This window comes from Pleurodeles waltl, chromosome 6 (assembly GCF_031143425.1).
Source record: "Pleurodeles waltl isolate 20211129_DDA chromosome 6, aPleWal1.hap1.20221129, whole genome shotgun sequence".
Taxonomy (NCBI): domain Eukaryota; kingdom Metazoa; phylum Chordata; class Amphibia; order Caudata; family Salamandridae; genus Pleurodeles; species Pleurodeles waltl.
In genome coordinates, this window is record NC_090445.1 from 45,065,437 (window position 1) to 45,092,890 (window position 27,454).

Consider the following 27,454-nt stretch of genomic DNA (forward strand, 5'->3'; position numbering starts at 1 on the left):
GTGCAGGCTTTGTTACTGGCCTCAGAGTGACAAAGGCACTCTCCCCATGGGGCCAGCAACATGTCTCTAGTGTGGCAGGCTGCTGGAACTAGTCAGCCTACACAGACAGTCGGTTAAGTTTCAGGGGGCACCTCTAAGGTGCCCTCTGGGGTGTATTTTGCAATAAAATGTACACTGGCATCAGTGTGCATTTATTGTGCTGAGAAGTTTGATACCAAACTTCCCAGTTTTCAGTGTAGCCATTATGGTGCTGTGGAGTTCGTGTTTGACAAACTCCCAGACCATATACTCTTATGGCTACCCTGCACTTACAATGTCTAAGGTTTTGTTTAGACACTGTAGGGGTACCATGCTAATGCACTGGTACCCTCACCTATGGTATAGTGCACCCTGCCTTAGGGCTGTAAGGCCTGCTAGAGGGGTGACTGACCTATACTTGCATAGGCAGTGAGAGGCTGGCATGGCACCCTGAGGGGAGTGCCATGTCGACTTACTCGTTTTGTTCTCACTAGCACACACAAGCTGGCAAGCAGGGTGTCTGTGCTGAGTGAGAGGTCTCCAGGGTGGCATAAGACATGCTGCAGCCCTTAGAGACCTTCCTTGGCATCAGGGCCCTTGGTACTAGAAGTACCAGTTACAAGGGACTTATCTGGATGCCAGGGTCTGCCAATTGTGGATACAAAAGTACAGGTTAGGGAAAGAACACTGGTGCTGGGGCCTGGTTAGCAGGCCTCAGCACACTTTCAATTGTAAACATAGCATCAGCAAAGGCAAAAAGTCAGGGGGCAACCATGCCAAGGAGGCATTTCCTTACAGTCTTCCTGTGGAATATTTTGCAAACTATAAAATCTATCAGATACAGAATATTGTTCCAGTGGTTGATCTCATTCTTGACAGGCCAAAGTTCCCCTCCCATATTCGATTACAATATTCACAAATAAAGACCCAGGGATTTGATTCCGCTTGTTATCATAGGGATAGATGCTCAAGAAGCTGATGGGGTGCGTTTTCAAAGTGCTGATACACTATTCAGAAAGACAAGTGGAAGGACCAAGCCTCTTGGCCTCAATCTATGTGCCAAAACAGATATTTAAAAAAAGCAGACACTGACTAACTCATAGGAGTCTACCACATGTTTAATGTAAAATAACCAGCAAGCATCAAAAATATGTTAAGGGTGGATCATCATATCAATCTACTAGAGCTTCCACCCTGGCCAGTTGGAGCAAATGATGCTAAAAACGATACATTTCAGGAGTATACTCATACACCTTTTCTCAATGCAAACAAACGGAGGAAAGAACATGCGGTAAAGTAGAAGCTACTGGTGAGCTATAATGAATAGGTGATGGGCTCTTCTTATGAGAAGAACGTACGAAGACCTTGAAGACTTGGGACAGTAAACTAAGGTAAAACAAGTGACCTCACCCATTTGCACAGTTCTTGCTTTGTTGCACCAGCTTCAGAGTGGGACCACGCTTCGTAGAACAGTTAAGCTAAATGTGCAGTGAACAACAAGGAATAACAAAACGGCATTGTGTGTCACAGGACCGGTTTGACTTCCTTCTTAAATTTCTTAATCAGCTGAAAAGAATAGCTGTATGTATCCTTTAAAAGGAAGTGGCCTTATAATGATGATGTTGGGTGAGATTGATAGGTCCGGGAAGGGAACATAGGGGGCTGGAGTGACATCATGGAGAACCAGAAGACATTGGATGAAATTACCCTCCTGGGTATGTTGAGAAGGGTACTCCTAACAGCGAAATACTTTTCCCCTGTCTACATATATCCATGTAGACCACACTCTAGTATCCACAGTTGTTGCTCAAGCAGAGCAGAGATGAGCAGTATTTCGGCCCTCAATCACTCTTCTGTGACTGAGGATATAGATCTAGGGGCCATAGTGAGAGGGAGTGGTTCAGCAGAGATCCATTGATACATTATGTAGAGACCCAGTGGTCATTGCTAAACTGAGTGAAGAGGCTTGATCTTATTGTAAGACTAACAATGATGGGCAGGTTCCAATGCCAGGGTTTGGAATGTCTTTAAGGAGGTGATTGGGTGGCAAGTAATAGTGATATCTGCAAAAAGGGTGAGTTGTTCTTGCTAGTAGTACTGTTACTATTGCCCGTTATGCCAGCTGGCATGTAGGGCAGCAACTAAGGACCTCCACTTCTGTTTGTCTTGAGCAAGTTTCTGTACGGTGCCCCCGCTGTAGTATAGTGCCCTCATATCTGTTTCCACAGTTCCCCTTCAGGTCTTCTTCGGCCTATCTCAGATGCTACATGAGCCAGCCTTCCTGTGTCAGTCATTGTGCATACTTTTCAGAACCTGATTCTGGTCTTGCATTTGGCACTCAGAACTCCCACCATTCTGTCAGTCATCTCCTTGCGGCTTTGGCTACTGTCAAACATGTGTGTCTCCTATGGAGACTCTGGAAGTTCTTTGTGCTCAGAAGATTTAGTGGTTCTTGCTGCTCTTTCCATAACAAATGTTTGTTAAAGGGTTGTCAGCCTTGTGTCCAGTGCCCAACCTGGAGGACCAGTGGATCATGCTTCCGCTAGTCTCTACTCTTTGACATAATGGGTTTGGGGCTTGGGTGACCTTGCCAGAAGAATAAGCTCCCACTGGCATAGCTCTCCAGGTCACTGAGACATGGAAGCCCCCCACCCACTTCAAGGTGGAGATCCTTCGAAGAGCTTGCTAATAGACTGAAGGCAAAATGGTTTAAACTTCCAATTGAGACCAGGAACAAGGCAGGGATGCCCATTAGCCCTACTCTTTTTCACTCTGGTGTTTGAGCAATCTGCAGCTAAAATCAGCGAGGACACAAAAATAGAAGGCGTTAGACTAAAATTACTTTGTTTGTGGATGACATACTTCTGAGTATGTTGCATGGGTCTTAGTAATGTGCTTCCTGGCCCTATGTTGATCTCCTGGCAAGGAGCTGCAAAGTTGCTGCAGGTTTTTTTATTTCTACCCCAGTGAACATAACAACCGTGTCCACTGACGGTTGCGCTGTTTAATTGGACTGTGACCCTGGAGTTTAGCTTTGAAGTCGAGGCGGCATGCAAGATGCACCCCTCTTTTACTGACAGTGGCTACAACCCTCTCTACCCAGGCTGTGATATACTGGTAGTCATGATAGCACTAATCTGTTATAAGGAGTACATTTACCCATTGGAAGGGATAGCCAGCCAACATCCCCCTGGTAAAGTCTGTGCAGTCCATCTTACCTGGGCTATTTTTGCCTCTATCATGTCTGGGATATGTGTGTTGAGTGAGTGTGTTCACTGGGTGTCGATGAAGTGGTGAGCCACTGTGTTTAATGTGCACTGAGCTAGTATCTATTCTACGAGAAATTCCATCCCCACCCATATTGCAGGTGCTTGGTTGGTTGAGAAGGAACAAGCCCTTATCTGAGGTTAGCACAGACTGGTATTTCACCAGGATATCGACTACAGAACACTGTGGAGCCAAAATAGCATGGCACAAATATCAAGGACTAAAATATTTTTAAGGGAAGTGTGACAGGAGAAAGAACTAAGGGCCAGATGTAGGTAGGTATAAAATTGCGACTTGCAATTTGCGAGTCATAGTGACTCGCAAAACGAAATGCAGAAAGGTGTCTCAGACACCTTCTGCGACTCGCTATGGGTCGCAAAGACCCACCTCATGAATATTAATGAGGTGGGTCGCAGTATGCGACCCCATAGCGAGTCCATGCACTCACAGGGGTGGTGGCCTGCTGGAGACAGCAGACCACCATGTCCGCGTGACTGCTTTTTTAATAAAGCAGTTTCTTTTTTCTTTTTGCAGCCCATTTTCCTCAAAGGAAAACGAGCTGCAAAAAGAAAAACTTCCGAAACCATTTGGTTTCGTTTTTTTCAGAGCAGGCAGTGGTCCATAGGACCACTGCCTGCTCTGAAAAAATATTTTTTGGGGCATTCACAAAGGGGAAGGGGTCCCATTTGCGAATGAGTTACCACCCACTTCAAGTGGATGGTAACTGCGAGTTGGTTTGCGACCGCATTCGCGGTCACAAAGCAACTCAGCATGGTGATGCGGTCGCAAATAAGAAGGGAACACCCCTTCCTATTTGCGAGTCGCAGCCTCAAATTGCGAGTTGGTATGAGGTTGTGCATCGCTTTTGGCCTTTTGCACGCCGCAAACTGCGTTTTTCGCATCTGGCCCTAGACTTCACCATGAGAGGCCTTAGAGTGTCTGATGTTTTATTGTCTGTGTGTAGCTGTAGGTTCACACTTTCCCAATGGTAACAGGTACTACATCGCATGGTTCATTTAGTTTCCCATCTGGTTGAGGTCTTTAGGATCGTGACTCCCTTGTGGCTTGCCCAGTCCATTTCGTTTTGGGTTTCGCAGCGACCATATCCTAAGGGATAGAAAGACACAAGACAGTTTCAGTAGGAAGTTTTGTTTTATCTCCTGGTTTTACCCTAACACCAAACCAGCAAGTTATTAGGTTGTGCTCCAACATGCAGGACCCATGATATCAAAACCAAAATGAGAAAATCACCTGCGGCTCTTTTTCTCTTAGGTAAACTAAATACAGGAAAAAAAGTATTAACCCTGTCAGGTTTTAACTTTAGTAGACAAGGCACATTATACTAGATATCAACCACTATACCAACTACCCAATGGACCTGTTTGCATACCTAAAGCATTTTTGTCAAAGAGAAAGTGTGGCTGTTCTTCTTCTATTCCCGTAGCAATTTTCATTTTCTATGCCACAAATTCACAGTTGCTTTCCACACTTAATAAACAAATAACCCTTCATCTCCTTCACGCAGGCACTGTCCCCATGCATTTATTGTTACTATACAAGCTTCCTCTATCCCTCATTCCACAAACTAAGGGATTTCTTTCATTGTAAACCTTGCTTCCCCTTCAACATTCCACAGCATGTCACAAATTTCAAGCATGCACTGCCATGACTAAATAGACCACAAATCGTTCAGACAGTTTCAGGGAGTGATTTACAATGGGACCTCTTTTTATTTGGCTAACATAAATAAAATGAAAAACAACTTCAAAAACGATTTTTCTCTAGGTGAGGTTTGAACCCTGGTCAAAAAAGAAACACAAACCCCTACTATTAACCACTAAACCAAGAACTGTTATGTTGGGTTTTTGAGGCAGATGGTCTTGTAACCACAGAGACAGTGATAAAGTCCTTCTTTCATTTCCATGATGATTTTTAGGTTACATGCCACAAATTCACAGTTGCTTTTTACACTTCAGAAACAAATAACCCTTACTCTCTTTCACCCTGGTACTAGCCCCGTGCATTTATTTTTACTATACAATAATCCTCTATCTCTCATTCCACAGATGAAGGGATTTCTTTCAGTGCAAACCTTGCTCTCCCTTCTACAAACCACAGCATGTCACAAATTTCTAGCATGCACTGCATGACTAAATAGGCCACAAATCGTCCAGTGCCAGGGGTTCATTTACAATGGGACCTCTTTCATTTGTCTAACTTTAAAAAAAAAAAGGAAAACAACTTTAAAAACAAATTTTTTCCAGGTGAGGTTTGAACCCTGGTCAAAAGGGACACTAACCCATGCTGCTATCCACTAAACCAATAACTGTGACTGACAAAATATTGTGTAATCAGAGAGAGAGTGATGAAGTCCTCTTATTATGTGTATTGTGATTTTTAGGTTACATGGCACAGATTCACAGTTGCTTACTTCAGAAACAAATAACCCTTACTCTCTTTCACCCTGGTACTAGCCCCATGCATTTATTTTTACTATATAAGCTTCCTCTATCTCTCATGCCACAGATTAAGGGATTTATTTCACTGCAAACCTTGCTCCCCCTTCTACATGCCACAGCATGTCACAAATTTCTAGCATGCACTGCATGACTAAATAGGTCACAAATCGTCCAGACAGTGCCATGGGGTGATTTACAATGGGACCTCTTTCATTTGGCTAACATATAAAAAATAATAAAAAACATCTTCAAAAACGATTTTTCTCCGGGTGAGGTTTGAACCCTGGCCAAAAGCAATACTAACCCAAGCTGCTATCCACTAAACCAAGCACTGCTACCATCAATTTTGTGATAAGACTGGAGCCTTCTATTATGCTTTCTCTTTTCTTTATTTTAAACAGCAGCTGTAGTCAAACTACAAAACCCATAAGGCAAACGACAGTAGCCAATGGGAAACGATTAGTAGTCCATGAAATACACCAATGGCAATCAAGCTGACCCAATAATACGTATCTTGACTGAGAACAGACCTCTTTTGTAGCTGCTCGCAGTCAAGATAAGTATTATCTGTTTCTGCTACTTAACGTGGTTTATGTGTTCTCCATGTTATATTTTCATTACTAATACGTGCTTTGCTTGCACGCGTTTATTTTCTGAAGTCGGCTTGTAGCCGCATCAACAACCTTGCGCTCGCGTCGCACGCTTCCCACTCCTTGTATGTGGACATTTTTCAACGTTTTTCCCTCAGCGTGCGGTGGCCATTTTCACCGGCAGCTGAGGGGGAACATCTGAACGTCTGCCCGCTTACCGCTGTCAGGGTGCTTTTTTCCGATCAACGGTAACGCGTCCAGCCACAATCCTTGCCCTCAGGCAGCCGAGTGTGCTCTTTCAGCCTACGAGCCTCGGCTTTTCTCCAATTTCAGAGCATACACGACCCTAGGCGGGGCCTAGCCTTTCCTGTGAGGAAAGTTAACCCCTTCATTCCTGTTTTTTGTTTTATTTTTAAAACTGCATTTTTTTTCTAACATGGACAGCTCCCCTTTTTCTCAGCTTGTCCAAGAGGAGGAGGAAGAAATCCTTAAAGACAATTTAAATGATTTTATTCATTTTTCAGTGGAGCAAGCTGTCTCAGCTTCTTGGGACAAATTATCTGAAAACGTAGAGAATTCTGTAGTCAAGTTGGTTTCTAAAACCATGATGGGCCAATCTGTGGGGGATAGCAAAAAGTGTCCTAGTGCTTCAAAAGATTTTAAAACGACGCTGTTGGGAAGTGAGGTTTCCTCACACAGGACAGAGTATGTGGTTCCTCAAAGGCCTCCTTCAAAGGAGGGGTTAAACTTATCCAGACCTTCTAAAAAATGTCTGAAGAAATCTAAGCATGTGTCCTCCCTGATTATTATTACTAAAATTCTTGACACAGATGATGAATTGCATGGTTGGTCGGATTCGGATAATTCTGATAAGGACAACGGAGATGTTTTCTCCCTTCCTCCTCCCTCGAAATCTAAACGTGAGAGCCAAGAGCTCCTTGGATCATGCAAAATAATGGATGCTGAAGGGATCCCAATGTTCGACCCCAACGATATTCAGCACCCACACTCTACTGAGTGGTTGCCTGCTGATCATGTGGCGGATTACGTTATCTTTAGGCTACCTACCCGCTTATAGAAGCAAGTACGTGCAAAGTTGAAGTATGAATGCCCACGTCCCGGTTTACCCTAAAAAATTACCGTTACTCCCACTATTAATTCGCCTCTAATTATGTTCTTTACAAAATTTGGGAAAGACCCTCGAAGGGTGTGGACAAAGCTTGGTCTAACTGCCAAGATAAACTCTTGGACGTTGTCGGTCCCTTGACCCGGATATTCAACATAGCTGAATCTGCCCTTTTGGAGCACGCCACTATTGATCCTATGGAATTGTCGCCAACGCGGCAATGACTCACGAACAAAGGAAAGGTCTCCTGCTTAAACTGGACCCCAAGTTAGTTAACCTTGCAGGTTCAGATCTAGGTACCAAGGCTGAGGGTCTTCTTTTTGGCGACTCATTTATAAAGGAGCTGAGCAAATACGTTTCTACTTTCGCATCCTTGGACAAAGCTCAACAATCCTTGAGAAAAATGTTCTCATCTCGGGTTTTCTCCAGGGCCGACAGAAGCAGGAACCGATATCCCGTGGATACTACGCCATCAACAGTTACCAGGAGTATAGCCCACAATTTTACCCCCAAAGAAACAGGGGGTTCAGAAACAGAGTCAATCGCAGCACCAGATACTCTTCTCAATCCGGTAAGTCAAATATCTTGTTCTCCTGTTGTTGGGGGCCGTATTGCTCTGTACCTTCCAAAATGGCGAGATCTGACAGCAGATCCTTGGGTGTTAAATACCGTTCGGGGTTATCTTATCGAGATCTATTCAGAACCTTTTCAAGAATCATTCCCACATCCTCCTCAGTTTTCAGCTCAAATGACAGAATTAATCTCCGTGGAAATTCAATCGCTATTACTCAAACAAGCTATCACACCTTGTTCCCTAGATCCCTCAGGTTTCGTCAGCTCAGTCTTTCTGGTCCAAAAGAAAAACAAAAAGATGTGTCCTGTTATCAATTTGAAACAGTTCAATCAATTTGTTGTATACTGCCATTTCAAGATGGAAACTATCCTCCATCTCAGAGATTCTCTGCTCAAGGGCGACTGGATGGTACGTCTCGATCTGCAGGATGCGTACCTCTCAGTTTCCATGCACCCAGATTCTCGGAAATTTCTCCAATTTCAATGGCTTCCTCAAACTTTCCACTTCACTTCCCTACCTTTCGGTCTGTCGTCAGCCCCATGGTGCTTTACAAAGCTAATGAAACCAGTGGTGGCTTTTCTCAGAGCCAGAGGAATCAGGTTGATTATTTACTTGGACGACATTCTGATCATGAACCAGAACCGCATGACTCTCTATCTCATGTTCACCTCACTTGCTCCCTTCTTTCAGATCTAGGTTTCGTTATCAATTACGAGAAGTCTTTTCTAGACCCAGCGCAAAGAGTCGAGTTTCTCGTTTTTTTAGTAGATTCTGTCTCTGCAACCTTTCTTCTTCCATCAGCCAAAATAAAATCTATCAAATCAGAAATCCTTCTGATCCTTCACAGTTCTCTCCTTTTCCTCAGATCCCTGGCAAGAATTGTAGGCCTCCTTTCTTCTTCAATTCAAGCCATCTTTCCAGGGCCACTACATTATCTGGCTCTACATAGATTAAAAATTCGTCATCTCCAAAGAGGTCTTGCCTATTCCGATACCATCGTTTTAGACCAAGATTCCCTTCTGGAACTCCAGTGGTAGATAGACCATTTAGATGCCTGGAACGGCAGGACTATCTTGGCATCAGCCCCAGATCTTGTGTTAGAATCCGATGCAAGTCTGCTGGGTTGGGGAGCCCGTTGTGGTCCAATCTCGACTGGTGGCACATGGTCTTTAGAGGAGTCACGATTGCATCAACTGTTTAGAGATGCTTGCCGGCTCCTTTGCAATCAAAAGCCTGGCAAGAGACAGGGTTTGTTGTTCGGTTCTTCCCAGAATGGACAACATTTCGGCAGTTGGTTACATTAACCACCTAGGCGGCACAAAGTCTAAGCCTTTAGTGGAATTGGTGAAAGGGTTTTGGGAGTTTTGTCTTCAAAACAAGATCTCAGTGCAAGCGGAATACCTTCCGGGCAGTCTCAATTCTGTAGCAGATTGGCATTCTCGCCATTTCCGAGATTCCAGCAATTGGAAGATCCATCCCGAAGTATTCAAATCTCTACAGCACAAGTGGGGTCCTTTTTACATAGATAATTTTGCTTCCTGTCTCAATACACAGCTCCCTCAATTCTTCAGCTAGCGCCCAGATCCTCTAGCGCTAGCCTTCGGTGCTTTTTCTCAAGATTGGTCTTCTTCCCTCAACTATGCCTTCCCTCCATTCATCATGATCTCCAGGCTGCTAGCTCAAGTCAGACGTCAATAGGCAACATTAGTTCTCATAGCTCTGTTCTGGCATTCCCAGGTATGGTTTCCCACCCTCCTGGAACTTTCAATAGATGCCCCTCTCTTAATTCCCTCATTTCCAGATCTTTTGACCAATCCTCTCGGCTCCCCCCACAGTCTAAATCTTCAAAACCTATTGCTGTATTTCATGGACTACTAATCGTTTCCAATTGGCTACTGTTGTTTGCCTTATGGGTTTTGTAGTTTGACTGCAGCTGCTGTTTAAAAATAAAGAAAATAGAAAGCATAATACTCGCCTCCGTGTCTTTAATAAAATTAAGACTTTCCTTCATAAATTTACTAGGAAAATCTACATTTGGCTGGCAAAATGCCTTGTAATCAGAGAGACAGTGATGAAGTCCTTCTTTTATGTTCATGGCGATTTTTAGGTTACATACCACAAATTCACAGTTGCTTTTCACACTTCAGAAACAAATAACCCTTACTTTCTTTTACCCTGGTACTGGCTCCATGCATTTATTTTTACTATACAAGCTTCCTCTATCTCTCTTTCCACAAATTAAGGAATTTAGGGGGTCATTCCGACCCTGGCGGTAATTACCGCCAGGGCCGCGAATGACGGAAGCACCGCCAACAGGCTGGCGGTGCTTCCTGGCCCATTCTGACCGCGGCGGTAAAGCCGCGGTCAGAAAACCGGGTCCGGCGGTTTCCCGCCGGATTTCCCCCGGCTGGGCGAATCCGCCAGGGCAGCGCTGCAAGCAGCGCTGCCCAGGGGATTCTGACCCCCTTCCCGCCAGCCTGTTTCTGGCGGTTTTTACCGCCAGGAACATGATGGCGGGAACGGGTGTCCTGGGGCCCCTGGGGGCCCCTACACTGCCCATGCCACTGGCATGGCAGTGCAGGGGCCCCCTAACAGGGCCCCAGCCTGCTTTTCACTGTCTGCCTAGCAGACAGTGAAAAGCGCAACGAGTGCAACTGCACCCGTCGCACACCTGCAACATCGCCGGCTCCATTCGGAGCCGGCTTCAGTGTTGCAGGCCCCCTTCCCGCTGGGCCGGCGGGCGCTAACAGTGTTAGCGCCCGCCGGCCCAGCAGGAAGGTCTGAATGCCGTCAGCGGTCTTTTGACCGCGGAGCGGCCAATTGGCGGTTCCCGCCTGGCGGGCGGCGACCGCCGCCTGCCAGAGTAGGAATGAGGGCCATAATGCCTTAAGACAACCACCTTTCCTCTCTTTAACACTGTGCCTCAAGTCCTCACATTTTCAGTTATGCAATTTACATCTCAGGACTGTAAGCTACGAACAGCTATTCGTGTTTCTCTATGTGTGCTATAGAACTTGATTGGTAAATGTTTTAAATTAAGTAAGAGAAGCTAATTAAAAACAATCCACAGGTCAGTCTAGAACCCAGAACAACAACCAAACAATGAGCCTAATGGACCTTGCATCCAATAATGCAGCAGCAGTCCCTTTTCTATCTCAAATAGCATGGTGATCAATTTACAGTCTTTCCTCTAATGTCATGTGACACCCACGTTTAGCTTCTATTATTCTGGGAGGCTGTTTTTCATCAACTATCCACTTCAATCTATTTTAGCATTGGTTTTTGGCACTTGTCATGCAAGTTTTACCATTCATCCTGGCAGAATCCTGGCAGAACTGCTGACAGAAACAGGATTCCGAGATTGCCAGTGCACATTTTGCCATTAACACAAGGTAAGCAGAAGCATTGGCCTAGATCAGTGGGCTCCTAAGACTTACTATCCAATACCTTCCAAATGTATTCTCTGTGTAACATGTTAATGCACTAAATGTGATCCCATCAATGACACTTTGTAAAAGCAAAACTACAATGTGCTGATCAGTGATTACTTTGGGGTTTTTGCATCAGGTGGGGCATAGAGCCACCCTCTTTTTGGGCAAAGAGATAAACAATTAAATTTGACTTTGACCCAGAGTGAAGGGTAAAAAATAAGAAAGAAAGAGCAAGACAGGAAACAGGGAGAAAGAGAGAAAGCAGATTTGAAAAAGACCTGCAAGAGTTAGATAAAGGAGCATGAAGTGTATGATGGGGTATGAAACAGACATTTCAGAAAAAACAATATAGGATGTTGAAAAGCTTTGGCATTCTAGTTGTTAGGTTAGTATGCTTACACTAGCATACACAGAAGATAAGGCTGCAGTACTCAGTCAGAGTAATTAAGTAGGACTACTGAACACAATAGGCATGTACTTCAGCTGCACGAAGAGTGATGTGTGGTAATGTACAGAAAGGCCTAAGGATGGTGTAATGATAACACTGGGAGCAATGTTTAATTTGGGAAATACTGAGTGCCGGTGCCCATAGCTCTTCTCTGATGATTGTGGCTGGTACAATTAAAAGTTGGTAGGACTACCAAGGCTGGTTGTCTTAAACTTTTGATGCCTCTTTGTTCTACTACTAGACCTATACCTGCCCATTTATCTCACTCTTGCCTCTCATGCTTTCCTCCGTTGTGATGTATTTTTCGTCCTTCATCCATGCTCATTGTTTGTTTTTCCCTCTGTAGCTCTTGTGAAATGACTGATGCTTAAAAATAAGTGTCAGTTCCCAAAAACGAATCCTGGTGGCCCCCAGTGGCAACCACTGGCTCAAATTAAGCACTGACTGGTAGAAGGGTAAGCTAACTTTGCATATCAGACAACTGTCATGGGGGCAATGAATAATTGAGTAAAACGAGCTCTCAAAAAGCAAATGTTCTGCGGTATACCGCCCTGACACAGAACAGTATGGTATCTCGCAATGTTAAGGATGACTCACAGCAGTCTTATAGCTTATGGGCACAGATTTGCTAATCATTCATATTCATGATAAATTGTGCAAATAACATACAATGTAGGAATTATTTCAGATAGTGATATTTTGCCTGTAATTGCATTGGACTTCCTACTTTCTTGGCTGATTAATTCATTCCATGAGTTACGATTGTTGTCTTAAGATGTATGTGGTTGTTTACATCTTTACATGGTACATTCCTGTCGGAAGCTTCTAATACTAAAGCAGCTCATAAAGATTCCTACAAATCCTGCCTTGTTTGGAAATACAATTTCTGAACATCAACTGTTTTGTATACTCATACAACAAAAAATACTAGGTCTCACTACACACTCTACATTTGTGCAATACAAGGGATGATATCGGCCCTAGGAAAGGAATGTGCTATTACACATAGATTCAAGTATTGGAAATTGGGTTACCATTTGACCACAATGTAGTCTTACTTTAAGTTCTGGTGCACAGCCCTTATGGCGTTGCTTTGTGTGGCTTCCCATTGTCTGGCGCCACTTTCTATGAAGCTGTGCAGTGATGGTTTTGTGGAGCTCTGCAGCACTTTGAGTTGATTCCTATGAGGCTGACAGCTCCAGAGTGAGGCTTTGCAGTTCTCCTGGTCTCTTTACGCCAGTTACGTTAGTTACGTCAGTTACGATGGGGATCACAGCTGGGCTGGTAGAGAACCTTCAGGTCGGCTTCCAAATGTCTAGGACTAGGGTGGCTTCACTTGACGGGCAGGACTCACAGCAAGCAGAGTTTAGGTCCATGGTTCAAGGTCATTCCTGCCTCTGAGGCTCTGATTAGAAGGTAAGCCAACTATCCCCTGGATTAACTTCAGTGGTCCTGGGTTCAAGATGCAGGTTCAGCACTTATCTCATATAGTAGTGCAGCAGGCACATGGCCAGCAGGGCAACAGAGTAGACGTCCTTCTTGCAGAGCAGCACAGCAGTCCTTTTGAACATTCCTGAAGTGCAGAGGGGCACTGAAAGGTGGTGGCTGACGGTCCAATATTTATATAAGGTGCCCACTTTGAGGTAGGAGGATGTTCTGGAGAATTCCCTTTGAAGTCCTTGAAGTTCCCTGCCTCCCCTGTGCTTGCCTCAAGCTGGCTTCATAACCAATGCAGCAGTGACACAACCTTTATGTAAAGGCAGGACTCAGTCCATTCATTTGGAAATGTGGCTGTGCCTAGGCTCATTTCCCCTTCCTTCCAGCTAATGGCCCATCCAGATTCACCTAATTTGTCTATTGTGTGTTTGTCTGGGAGGAATAAACGAAGTCCAGCTGGCAACTACACCCAGTAATGTCCCCCGCAGAAAAGGCTGCAGGCACCAAATAGTTATGGCGGTAACTAACTTTGTTTTATTAGAGAAATTAACTACTTCTTCATAAGTAGAGCCAGCTGAAGTAGTCTGAATGATATTTGCTAATGGTAACTATTATGTCAATGTAGCCCCTATAAGTACTAAAAAAACAGCTCTATTTAATTTTAGTCCGTGATATTTCCTAGTCTTCCTACTAATATAAGCATCCATGCTTCAAATATCAAGATGATTCAATTAGTAATATATCGTGATTTTTGTCCATGCTTATGTCTGTTGAAACAAAAGTGTATTTAAGAAAAATATTTTGTGCAAAACAGCCACATAGAGATAGGCATTTGCAGAATCTGTTTAACATCAACCACCAGGATGGCAATCATGAATCTTTTTTAATTGATTTCTGACCACAATATCTTTGATGATGTTATCCATATGTAGTTTTTAATTCATATTTTTCATTTATTGTATTTATATTCCTGTCAATTGATATTTTGCTTTTATCTACCTAAATCATTTTATTATTAAAGCATGTTATGTGAAATAATTTTCATGTTAAAAGAAAACTATATTCCAGATTTTTTATTCACTAAATAATTAAGAAACATGTTTAAGTTTGAGATATTTTTTACAGACTTAGGGGGTCATTCCGAGTCTGCGGGTCTTGAGACCCATCGGGGTGGCCATCGGACTGCCGAGGTCAAACCGCCGACACCGCCAGGCTGCAGTCAGCCTCCAGCCAGGCGGTCCCTGCGGTTGTAAGCTGCCAGGGCAGCGACTTCCATTCTGCCAGCCTTTCCATGGCGGTTTACACTGCTATGGAAAAGCTGGTGGAATGGGGGTGCCTGGGGCCCCCTGGGGGCCCCTGCACTGCTCATGCACTTGGCATGGGCAGTGCAGGGGTCTCCATGCACAGCCCCGTCGTGCATTTCACTGGCCAAATTACTGCTGCACCCGATGTACTGCCACTTTGGCGTCAATGTTAAGGTCCTCTTCATCGCAGGTCCGGTGGGTGGAAACACTGTTTCAGCATGCCGGCCCTGCAGTGAACTTGGAATAGGGCCAGCGGTGTCCTGACAGCACTAGCAGTCAGGTGACGGGTTGAGTTTGGCAGGCGGCCTCTGCCGCCTGCCAAACTCTGAATGACCACCTTAGAATTGTAAGAAATATTTTTATTTGAGTTGTTTAAAAATATATAAATTATTAGGTTGTCTATATATAATCAATCATTACAATAATTCACTCATAATATACTTTGCCTTTTCTTTAGATGTAAAGGTTTTTCATGTATACATTTTTTATCTATCTATATTTTTATGTTCAGTATTGTGACATGCAACCCTTTCTTCTAAGACACTAATAAACAACATCTCTAAGTAGGGTCCTATATTAGCCTCTCTTGTTTGTACTTAACGGACCTGCGCTGTTGACTAATAACACAAACACATCTCCAAAAATTAGATGTTCTTTATTTAAGTATGTTTTTATATGTTTATGTTTTGGCATTATTCAATCTCAGACTATTTAAAATACAGAGCAATATCACATCTTCCAGTAATTTTTGTGTAGTTGAATAATCATATAACTAACATAGACAAAACAAAGGAGTTAGTATTTGGAGAAAAGTATTACACATTCTCTGTAGCTGTGTGCAGACACAATGCAGATAGAGGACCATTTCCATTATTTCCAGTATTAATCGTTTCTATAGGAATGCCATTGTTTGTCTATATGTGTCAACTGCAAATGAAAACAGTTTGTTCACTTACTAAATCAATGCTGTTTTGGTGTTATTTAATGTGCTGTCTCTGTTATCACGTTACTATTATATGGCTATGAACAACCAGTTCGTGCTATTGGGGCTTGGTAAGCTACACCAGAATTGAATAAAAAATGTTAAAACTTTCCTTTAATGTTACAAAACTGATGAAGCTACAGGCTTTAAGAGTTGAACTTTGAGATTGCAGTTCAGTTTTCATGGGCCAGCTATAACTTTGTACTCTTTGAAATGGACTCAACAAATCAAATGTTGCTGTCCGCATGTCTCAATCAAAGCTAATACTGTGTAGCAAAAATTGATGCTTGTCTTGGGTTTATTTGGTCTTTTTCCTTCAATTTCAGAATGAAGTGCCTTGTAAGAAGACTAAAACTAATTATATGTAGAGTGATGCTATATAGTGATTATAATACACATCATGTATATCTGGAGAACAAAAACACTATGAAAGAAATAGAAGGGTTGTACGACAGAAGAGGGAGAAAATACAACTGTTGCAGACCCTAGTCTGTGGAACTTCAGCAGGTGAATGCTACTGGAGGGATGGAATGTGCTTTCCAGCAGCAGGGTCAAATCTTTAAAGAACCGAGTATACATTTCTTTAGCGGTTTAATAGGAATGACAACCTTCACCTCTCAAGACACAATAGATTTACCATAAGCTCTAAGTGGTGACTGTGAATATCACAGACCTTACCAAGACACTCACTCCAAGTCAGCAAGTCAGAAGCATAGGAGACAGTAGGGTGACACACTGCAGGTAAATGCCACATGGAACATCAGTGAGATGAAATGTCATATAAATTAATGTAATACGAATGGAGGTGCAAACAAGAGAACCAGGAACCTTACCTTAGGAACAATATTGTTTGCAACTAAGTTATTCCAGTTGCTTGTAGTTAGTGGTTCCCTGGAAGTGCCCATCCCATCCTGTAGCCTGGGAGGGGAACTCTGATTGGTCCTTATGCTCTGCCAGTATCTATTCCTCAGTCCCAGAACCCTTAGACCTATCCTCTACTTTCTTACACTGTCCCTGTTTTTGTCTCTTTATTTGTACTTTTCTCAATATAACTCCCAGATTCCTTGTGAAGTACCACTGCAAATCTGGAAGGCTCCTACCTCCCTAAAAGTGGAGGGTCCCTTGGTGGCCCATCAACTAAGGAGCCAATAGGTTAGAGTAATGGTCATGCTGCAATATTGAATGCAGGGTGACTATTGCTCATTATTTTCCATACCTCTGTCTGCTGTATAATGTACAGTGCACATGTGTAAGGACAGGTAATAATGGTCTAGGTGGCGAGGGAGCAAATTCCCTGGTATTGTGGCCATGATTTTGTTATCATGGCAGTTTTGTTTCTTGAAAACAAAAAACATTTGCAGAGTAGGTGCTTTAAACATTGCGCCCACTGTGAAAACCTCAGTGCTATGAATGGTATCATTACTGCGGTTGCTCCCTTCACAGTACAGATATCCCCTTCATGCATATGAGGATCTCTCAGTATGGTTAATATTTCTTTAGCTATCTGACAAAACAATGAAAATTGCCACTGTCTAAATGATTTTATGAGGATTGATCAGGATGGTAAATTAAAGGTTTCATGGACTCTTTAAAAGTATCTCTTTTAAAGTATCTGAGGTTTTATATGTTCGAGGATTGGTGTGTTTTTGTCTTATGGAATATTGTTTTGCTGCATGTTTGAAGCAGTTACTTGTTTATTGTCAATGGCGCCTTTCTCTAGCTGTAGTTAATAGGCAGGTAGTGGGTGTATGAGTACAGATGTATTATGTAATGATCTTCTGGCAGCATAGGAACAATTTAAATATCATTTGTTTTAATTTTGTATTGTGTTTTGTACATTTAGGGCCTCATTACGACCCTGGCGGTCATAGACCGCCAGGGTGGAGGCCGGAGGTAGCACCGCCAACAGGCTGGCGGTGCTACATCAGGGATTCTGACCGCGGCTGTGAAGCCGCGGTCGCCCAGCCGGGTCCGGCGGTTTCCCGCCGGATTTCCCCCGGCTGGGGGAATCCTCCATGGCGGCGCTGCAAGCAGCGCCGCCATGGGGATTCCGACCCCCTTCCCGCCAGCCTGTTCCTGGCGGTTTACACCGCCAGGAACAGGCTGGCGGGAACGGGTGTCGTGGGGCCCCTGGGGGCCCCTGCACTGCCCATGCCACTGGCATGGGCAGTGCAGGGGCCCCCTAACAGGGCCCCATTAAGATTTTCAGTGTCTGCTTGGTAGACACTGAAAATCGCGACGGGTGCAACTGCACCCGTCGCACCCCAGCAAATCCGCCGGCTCTATTCGGAGCCGGCTTCATCTTTGCTGGGGCTTTCCCGCTGGGCCGGCGGGCGATCTTTTGAAGATCGCCCGCCGGCCCAGCGGGAAAGTTGGAATGGTCCCCGCGGTCATTTGACCGCGGGGCGGTGTTTGGGCGGTGCCCGCCGCCCGCCGGGGTCGGAATGACCCCCTTAGTGTTCACCAGCACTATAACTTTCCAGTTCTGATATTTCATTATTATGGTTATTCTAATGTATACTTGCATATATAACAATCTGGGGCCAGATGTAGGAAGCATTTTGCATGGTGCAAACTGCGAAAATCACTCATCACGATGCTCATTCACATTTTGCGAGTCGGTACCAACTCGCAAAATGTGAATGCGACTCGCAAATAGGAAGGGATGTCCCTGTCACACTGGTGGTAACCCATTTGCAAAAAGGAAGGGGTCCCCATGGGACCCCTTCCCCTTTGTGAATGTTGCCAAAAATGTTTTTTCAGAGCAGGCAGTGGTCCAATGGACCACTGCCTGCTCTGAAAAAACGAAACAAAATGGTTTTGTTATTTTTTTTGTATTGCAACTCGTTTTTCTTTAAGGAAAACGGGCTGCAATACAAAAAAAAAACTGCTTTATTTAAAAAGCAGTCACAGACATGGAGGTCTGCTGTCTTCAGTAGGCCACCATCCCTGTGAGTGCAGGGACTTGCTCTAGGGTCGCAAAATGCGACCCACCTCATTAATGTTAATGAGGTGGGTCTTTGCGACCCCATAGCGATTCACGGACAGTGTCTGAGACACCGTTCTGCATCCGAATTTGCGATTCGGAAATTGCGAGTCGTACCGACTCGCAATTTCCGAATGGCAAATTCGGAACTTGCTACATCTGGCCCCTACTTTCTTATTATTAAATGGTACTGCAGAATAACTGAACAGACATAAAGTTTGAATTTTCCAACAAACACGATTTTCTTCTAGTCTGCAGTGAAAGTGATTTTTGCCCTTATTGCCCAAAGAAAATAAAATGCACAGAGCACCATCTTCTTACTAAGCACTGGAAATGGGCAAGCCTTCTTACTAGTGGATCTGAAGGTATTGTAATTTCTTAATGCATATGTAAAGTGCTATACAATTGTCTTGTCTACAATAAATGTGCAGCATGGAGGACTAATATATACATACATTTGTGTCCTGCAAATATTTTTGTGAAATTTGCAAATTACAACAGAAATTATGTGACATATGAGTAGAATCCAGAATAATGTAGTAAATGCCATAGCTACAGAATCACACAAATTCATTCTTCTCATCAAGTTCCATTTGTACATCAATTTATTTATGAAAGTTAAACAAAACCTAAACATTCTAATTCTAATCATTGCCTATTATTAGCTGTGGTTTGAATAAAAAACGTTTCTCAAGCTAAATCTTGTTAAATATACTTGTTATATAAAAATGTATAAAGCATAAAATGTTCAACAGGGTCTTATATAGATATTTTGAGGTTCTGGTAATATTTAAGATACACTCAGTTATCTGCCCCGTGGCTTAAGATGTCAGCAGTACCCCTATTTGTATCATATGTAAAATAAATTGCTAAATGTGGAAAGATGGCATGACCCATGACCGGTGAAACCAAAATTGTTTATTGAAGTCCCTCACCACGCCATGTGATAAAATGGTAACAGATAGCATATAACAACTTTGTGCACCTGCATAAATAGTTCCAGCCAAGGAACTTTTTAAGTGCATATGTTTCACAAAAAGGTATTAAAGAACAGGATGAAAGTGTTATGTTTGTAGAGCCAGGTAAAGTAAATTTGAGGAGGCCTCCCACATCTTAGGAGTTTTGGGCCAGATGTAGAAAAGGTTTTTCCCCATTCTGTGTCTATGGGAAAAAGTGTTCGTACATATGGCCCTTTGTTTCTTACAGTAAAAATCTTGTGAATACAATCTGTGAGGCAGTAAATATTTTTCTCTTATATCTCTTTAACTTTGATATTGTAATAATATGGAACATGACATATTTACTGCTGTAATAAACATGCAACTGTACACTTTTTGTACTCTTGCATTAAATAATGTGTTATTGAGGCTCATGTTGTTGAAGCCCCAGCCAACTCCCTCAAACATGACCCAGTTTACAATATTAGTGTAAGAGCCCAGTGCTGGCTTTAGGGTTGTGTGACTGGTGCCATCGTACCGGGAGCCAGGGTCAAGGAAGCGCCCACTCTATAACAGGCTGAACCCAGATACGAGCATCCTGGAGAGATGTTTTTGTTTATGTCATTTTCAAGGAAGAATTACAAAGGCATGATAAGTCTGGTGGTTAATGCGCTTGATGGATATGTCTGGGATTGATCAAGGCACAGATGTGGCTTATGAAAGAGTGCAGAGATGAATTAGTGTTCCATCTTGAAAGCACAATGTGTGACATGCAGATCACACATTTGTAGTTAGCTCAGAAGTTAATTAGGCTTATGTAAAGCAGCTATAGCATGCATTGTACATGGACGTTCCCATTCATTCAACAATGGACTTTGACACTAATCCTCGTCTATTACCTTTGATAGAAAGGGATTTGAAACAAAAGATTACACCTCCTTGAGGCTTAAATTTGGATAAAAGGTTTATTTTCTCCAAACCTTTTCAACTTTGCATGTGTGCTGCACCGTATAGAACACAGACAAAGTCATAGGATGTGAAACTCAGTTAAACCATAGAATTTTATGTTTGATGGATACCCTTCCATTTTAAAATCTATGCTTGACATCACAAACACACACACCTTGCACTATAGTGCAAAAGTGTGTGCATTGGCGGGAGGCAGACAAATGTATGCCAGCACTACAGGGAAGTAAAGAAGAGCAACATTCCCACAACTTAGGAGATATTATGCTGTTGTGCTCTCTCCTTTTCAGGCGACCGACCACAGCAACGTTGGTTAAAATGCAGCTTAAAAATATAGTTAATCTTTCCCTTCGTTTCGTCAGACACAGCACCTTTTAGTTCCACTTGCTTAAGTAACATTTTGTATATATTGATTTATTCATGTGTATCACTCATTGTATCTTCATGTTTGTGATGCGAAGCAGTTTGACTATCTAAGTTGGGATGAGTAGAGCTATAAAATAAATACATGTGGGAAAGGGGGAAGGGGAAAGGAGAAATGAGGGTCATCCAAGGTGGGTAGTAGTGAGGGAATCTGTGCAGAAGGGGGTTAATGGGGGAGCGCTAACATAGATTGTTGCACTGAGTGCCCCAATGCTAAGAGTGTCCCTGTGAGACCCAGCAGCTCTCTTCTCTCCCTACCATGGTTATTGTGGGTAGGAACTGGCTGCACCACCCCAACTGCTTCCCCCAAACAAAGGCACTGAGATACATTTTGATAGGCTGATATTTATTCACTATGTGGCTTTTCTTTTTCCTCTTCTGATAAATATATGACTCCATGTTATTGTCTACAGTTACAATCCAGCTCATCTAGAAGCCATTGACACTGTCCTGTCTGTCAGATACTTATAACCTGTTCGTTAAACTTCAAAGGTCATGTGGATAAGCAACATGGTATGTTATTTGTTCTATCATATCAATTACAAAGGTATAAAGACAAAATAAATTAACAACTTCTTTTTTCAGAGTTTTGACATATCGAATGTATTGTAAATCTCATTGTTCTAAGATCATAGGCCTGAAGGGAGTGTATGATTACAAAATATCTAGAGTTTATTAACAAAAGTAATATACTAGTAATTCTTGGCATGTATTAATTCAATCTCACTGCTGTGCTGACAATTTGACATTAAAATTAATAACAAAATATTCATTCTGTACAATGTTACTCATTTTAAGTACTTTCTTTTAGGCTACAAAGTGAAAGAAAATCAGACTAACGAAGGCAAGATTTATTTTCAATTACCTTTTTCATAATTGTAAAGAGAAATTATTAACTTCATTTAATTGTTTTCCAACAATGTTTTATTAATGTTCTAATATGGAAAGCCACTTAATGCATACATTATACAAGTGCATACAGTAATAATGCATATGTTCAGATGCAAATTCATGTTTATGGCCATGTACATAAATGTTTAGCTTTCAAATAACATTATTCTACTTATTTTAGTGAAGTATATAAAGAAATCATATCAACTACTTCAATTAATACCAGCTTCCAATGAGGGAAATGATGGTATTTAAAAAACAATAAAGTATAGTATTTGCAGTATAACGATTGTAAGTCATTCAACACTCCGGCGTCATCAACAAAACATTCACAACATTTTTTCAATTCCAGTATATTGTGTGGATTGCAAAAATGGAATATATTTCATGCCCTGTTGACAAAGAGCACCAATTCATGTTCAAAAAACAATTACTAAACAACAATACAATTGTGAAATTGCTCACTGTAGAGAATTTATGGCAATGGCTAGTCGCAGTTGACATCCTGCAATCGAATGTAAACACCTTGAAATGGCCGGAAACGCAAAACCATTCCAATGCCCAAAAGAACTTCAAGAGTCATCACTAAGGCAAATGCTACAGAAACATTACATTTCTATAACCCAAGAAAAAGAATACAAAGAAATAAGAGCATCAGCTGCTGAAGCAGGTGTTTGTGCAGTATTTCTTTCTGAGCATGGTTTTTCTGTGAGATGTGTTTATTTTTCTGTACACACTGGCAAACAGGACTACTGCTGTCTTTTCCTAAGGACACGTGTTACTTTCGATACTCAGTCAGGACAATGGCAGTGCCAATGTAAGGGCACCCACAAAGCATCCATATGCACTCATAGATATCTTTCAAAGTGGTGGCTATTCCAAGAACGTCCTGAACTGTTAGGCAAGAACGTTTTAGAACAGGAGGAAGAAAATATATCAAATGATGACAGTTTTGAAAACTCAATGGACTCAGAGTTTGAAATGTCACCTGCAGCACTCGTGGAAGTGAGGAAGTACCCTCAAAACAAAAAGCATATGAGGAAAATGGTGGAATACATGCACTCTCACAAGCGGATTCCAGAATACATTCCTGAGACATTAACCATGGAAAACCCAAAAATTCCACCAAAATAAATTCCAATAGAAACACATTGTCCTTACTGCCCTGGACCCACACCACCATCACTGCTTGAGCCTAAATTAATTACAAAAAATGCAAAAGTGTACGGCATGTACAGAATTCATAAAGGTGAGTTTATGTTAACTGTGTTTGAATTATAGTCACCTCACCTAACGCTTCATGCTGTTTCACTAATTCCAAATATGTCTTGCTTAAATAATAATTAGTAGATTAATTGTAGAAGTCTGTGAATTTTGCAGCTGTCATGAGTTTCTTAGCTGTGTAAGAATCACATGTTTTAATGTGCATTGTGCATTCATCAAACCTTAGAGGTGCCCCTTGAAACTCTAACAGCTCTGGCATGATTGTTGGCCGGTCTCTACCAGCCTGCCACCACCAGGCAAGAGTCTAAGTTCCTGGGGTGAGAGCTCACGATCCCAGGGACCAAAATACAAAGCATTTCCTGGGTGGATGTGTTACACCTCCTCCCCCAGGAAGGCACATTGCCTGGGCGGGAAGCTTTAAATGCCTACCTGCCTTTGAAATCCTACCCCTGGTCTCTGCTGCTAGCAACAGATGGCCACCCCCCTGGACCAGACCCCACTTTTGGCGGGCGGTCCGTCAGGAAAATTAACAAAGGACCAAAGGAGTGTCTATCCTCAGCCTGAACCAACCCTCAGGTGTGGCAGTCGAGGTGACCTTTCTATTCCATCTTCCTCCATCTTGGATGGAAAGAAAATATTCAATTAGGCTTAGGGTTGTGCACACTTCCCAAAGGAAGTGGGCACTTAGTGGGTGTAATCACCCTAAGGTAGGTAGCCCATTTGCTAATACCAGGTATTCCCTCTAACACCCTCTAAATTTAGTATTTAGAGGGCAACCCTAGACCAAGAAACCATATTGGATGGACACAAAAAGAAAAAGACTAAAGAAGACATCTGCACAGGAACTGAAGCCCTGTCTGCAGAAGAGAAAGGTGATAGCCCAGCCAACTGTGACAAGGACTCAACAGCTGCTCCTGTTTCGCCCTGAAAACACTGAAGGACTACCAGAAATCCCAGAGCACCTGCAGCCTTCTGCAAATTACCACAACACTCCCTCTGAGTAAAAGCATCACTCCCTGGACTTACCTGTAAGTGGCAACCTTCCTGTACGAAGTTCGTCTGACGGCCTAAACCGTCTGCAAAACTCGTAATAAGGCCCAGAGTCCTCTGCGGACTCCAAAAGCACCAGGACTAAGCACCCTCTGAGAGATTTCAGGGCAACCAAGACCCACCTCCTGAGTGGCCCAGCTGCGCTGTGAGCACCCTTCAAAGATGCCTGCTCCTAGCCCCAGGTCTCCAAGATGCTCAACTTCCGGCTGACCAGTCCACACTGCACACGGCCCCAGCATTCCTGGCACCGACAACCCAGCTGTGCTGCGGTGGTCCCAATGCCTTTTCAACCTCGTCCCTCCAAGGAGACCCACTGGACTTAGCTATAAGTGGGAACCTTCCTGAACAAAGTTCAGCTGACGGCCTAAACCATCTGCAAAACTCGTAATAAGGCCCAGAGTCCTCTGCGGACTCCAAAAGCACCAGGACTAAGCACCCGCTGAGAGAATTCAGGGCAACCAAGACCCACCTCCTGAGTGGCCCAGGAGACCCACTGGACTTACCTGTAAGCTCACCTGTGCAGTGTATTTCCAAGTCCATCCCTTTTTATGGGCGAGCGCAAAGCGCTCCTCCAATAAAGTAATCTCTCTTTGGGCTTCAAACCACTTCCAGGTTACGTCAGCCTCTTTCATTGGTTCCTGGGCTTGCTCTTTAAAATCTGCCTGCTTTCATTTGTGAAAGGCATGCACACGTCATGACTTTTCCAGTGTTTAGCCCGCCTACACAGCACCGGTAAACTAAAGTTTTGACCTTGAGGTAAACTTCACAAAATCATATGTCAGGTCCCTGATACACCAGTTCCAAAAAGTTTAAGGTGGGCAATCACACATTGGCCAAAGTATTGGCTTTTTCTTACCTAGGGTGCTATTTGATGTGAATAACAATTGGAAGCTCCAGATTGAGGAAAGGAGATGCAAGCGTGATAAGGCCACAGGGGCAGTAGCCAGTTTAACCTTGAGTTCAAGCTCTTGGTCTCCAAGCATTTTAGTTGAGCTATATCAGGCCAAGTACGTCTCCAAGGGTCTATGTGGCTGTGATGTATGGGGATACATGAGGGTTGATAAGATCAAGTGTGCTGAAAATATTTTTATAAGACGGATTCTGCAGGTACCGTAATGCACCCTGGCCTTCTCCGTCCATGACAAGCTTGGGGAGAAATGCATAGTAAACATTGTTGCTCATATACATATATATATATATATATATATATATGTATATATATATATATATATATATATATATTGGCATGTCAAATGGTATTTTTATTTTCTATGTAACCTTTAATGCTAAAAGTAAAAATGTTTGGAGATTTTTAATGTGTTTTTGTTTTTCTATTGCAGATAACAAACTTCTCCAAAAATAGAAGGCCTAAATAGATATGAAGCAGAACTATTGCTAATGAGAGGATACCTCCTACCCTCTGATGAGGATGAACTTGATGAAGTTCAAACAATGAAAAAAGTCAAAAGAGATGCTCTAAAACAGGACTTCTTTTTTGCCTTGTTCAGTACATTGAACTATTATTTAGTATATTTATGTCAACTCTTGTATAATATTACAAATGATTTAAGTATAAAACTGCTAATAAGCTATTTTTGGCTAAAAGTAAATATGCATAAATGTTTTCGTGGTTTCTTTAATTATAAAACCCAACAAATGGTGGTATTTGTACTAGTAAATGGGATGAACATATCACAAACATGTTGTTTTTCATGCTTATATTGATTCTATTTCATATCTAATCTGTTCCAAACAAAAGAAATCCTGTCACATGCAATCACAATGATATTGTACATCACTTATTGCTTTGGGGAACTTAAGTATCAAAGTGATTACCATATAGTGCAATATTTAAGATTGGGTGCTACATCAACTAGGCTTTCATGTTATTACTCACTGAAACTGTGTTAATATAGAAGGCACTTGTTGGAAATGGCCCTCTCTGCAGGATCATCCCTAAACTTTTTAAGTTCACTCCTACATTTTTGCTGAATATGTTTTTGTTGGCTTTAGTACTCTGTGCACTTTACCACTGCTAACCAGTGCTAAAGTGCTTGTCCTTCCTGCTTAAAACTGGGTAATATTGGCATATTTAATGTACTTATAAGCCCCTAGCAAAGTGCACTACACGTGACTATGGCCTATTAATTAAATGGGACTAGTGGCTTGCAGCACTGATTGCACTGATTGTGCCACCCACTGAAGTAGCACTTTAAACATGCCTCATGCCACGTTGACATGACAAAGTAAAGCTTTTAACAGGCCAAAAGATGCACTGTATATAAAATGATGGGCGTGTGCTTTTAAGTTTTACATGTACTGGTAGTGAAAATCTCTTAAAGGTGTATTTACTAATGCAGGGTCTACCTCTCCCATTGGATACCATTGGAGTTGCTTCACTTAATTTAAAGTGCAATTTCCAGTTAGGAGGAGATAATACCTTCACGTCTGGTGTCTCTGGAATCACAATTTAAAACCCAAATTTATGGTGAAGTTGGGTGTTAAATTGCAATTCTGAAAATGCCACTTTTAGCAAGTTTGCATTTTTTTTGTTAGCACTTTGGTGCCTGCAGCTGTGTCTGATCACCTGACTGAGTGTAGCACAGGGCTTTGTGTATTCCTCCTGGAAGCCAACACACAATGAGACCTTAGGTGTGTCAATGTGGGCCATCACTGGCAAGAGGAGGAGCTGGGCACAGCCTCACTTACACCAGAATAGGTGATGTCTTGTCTCTACGCAATGGGCTGCATACCCCCTGTATTTCACCTGGAGGCAGGAAAGGTAGGACATCTATGCACTTTTAAGGCAGGTCTTCCCGAGTCTCCCCCACTGCAAATGCAGCACCTCAGACACCAATGCTTCAGTAAACTTGTGTACCTGTGGATGCTCTGCTAGGAAGGATTGCTGTGCTGCTGAAAGGAATGCCATTTTGCCACACTGCCACTAAGAAGGAGCTGCTGCCTTGCTGGGAGGGTCCGCCACTGGATAATGATGGCATCATGAATGATGACAGGGCTAATTGTAATGTCAACAATGATACCTCTAATAATGTGATTCCAGAAAAAAGGCACAACATTTCTCTTTCAGATTCAGTGTCCTATGATTTTTTAGATCATTTAGGAGAACTCATGTTTGACCCCACGTTAATCCATCATTCATATTCTTCCGAATGGCTCCCTTCTGATCATGTGTCAGATTATATTTCATTTTATTTAAGACACTCCCTAGTCCTCCAGAAATAAATTAAAATCAAAGTATCCTCGCCTGTCCCTTCATAATAAGGTGGCTGATACCCCCATGATTGATCCAAACATTACCTTGTATAAGACACAAAGAAAG

The 27,454-nt window shown here is 42.6% G+C and overlaps 1 long non-coding RNA gene across 1 annotated transcript in view; it reads right to left on the bottom strand.

Moving 5' to 3' along the window:
* Positions 1-1,120: 1,120 nt before the first annotated feature.
* LOC138299149 (uncharacterized) overlaps positions 1,121-27,454 on the bottom strand; it is a 166,999-nt gene continuing 140,665 nt past the window's right edge. Inside the window, exon 3 of the long non-coding RNA XR_011204713.1 lies at positions 1,121-4,392. This is a non-coding gene — a long non-coding RNA (uncharacterized lncRNA). The remainder of the gene's footprint in view (positions 4,393-27,454) is intronic.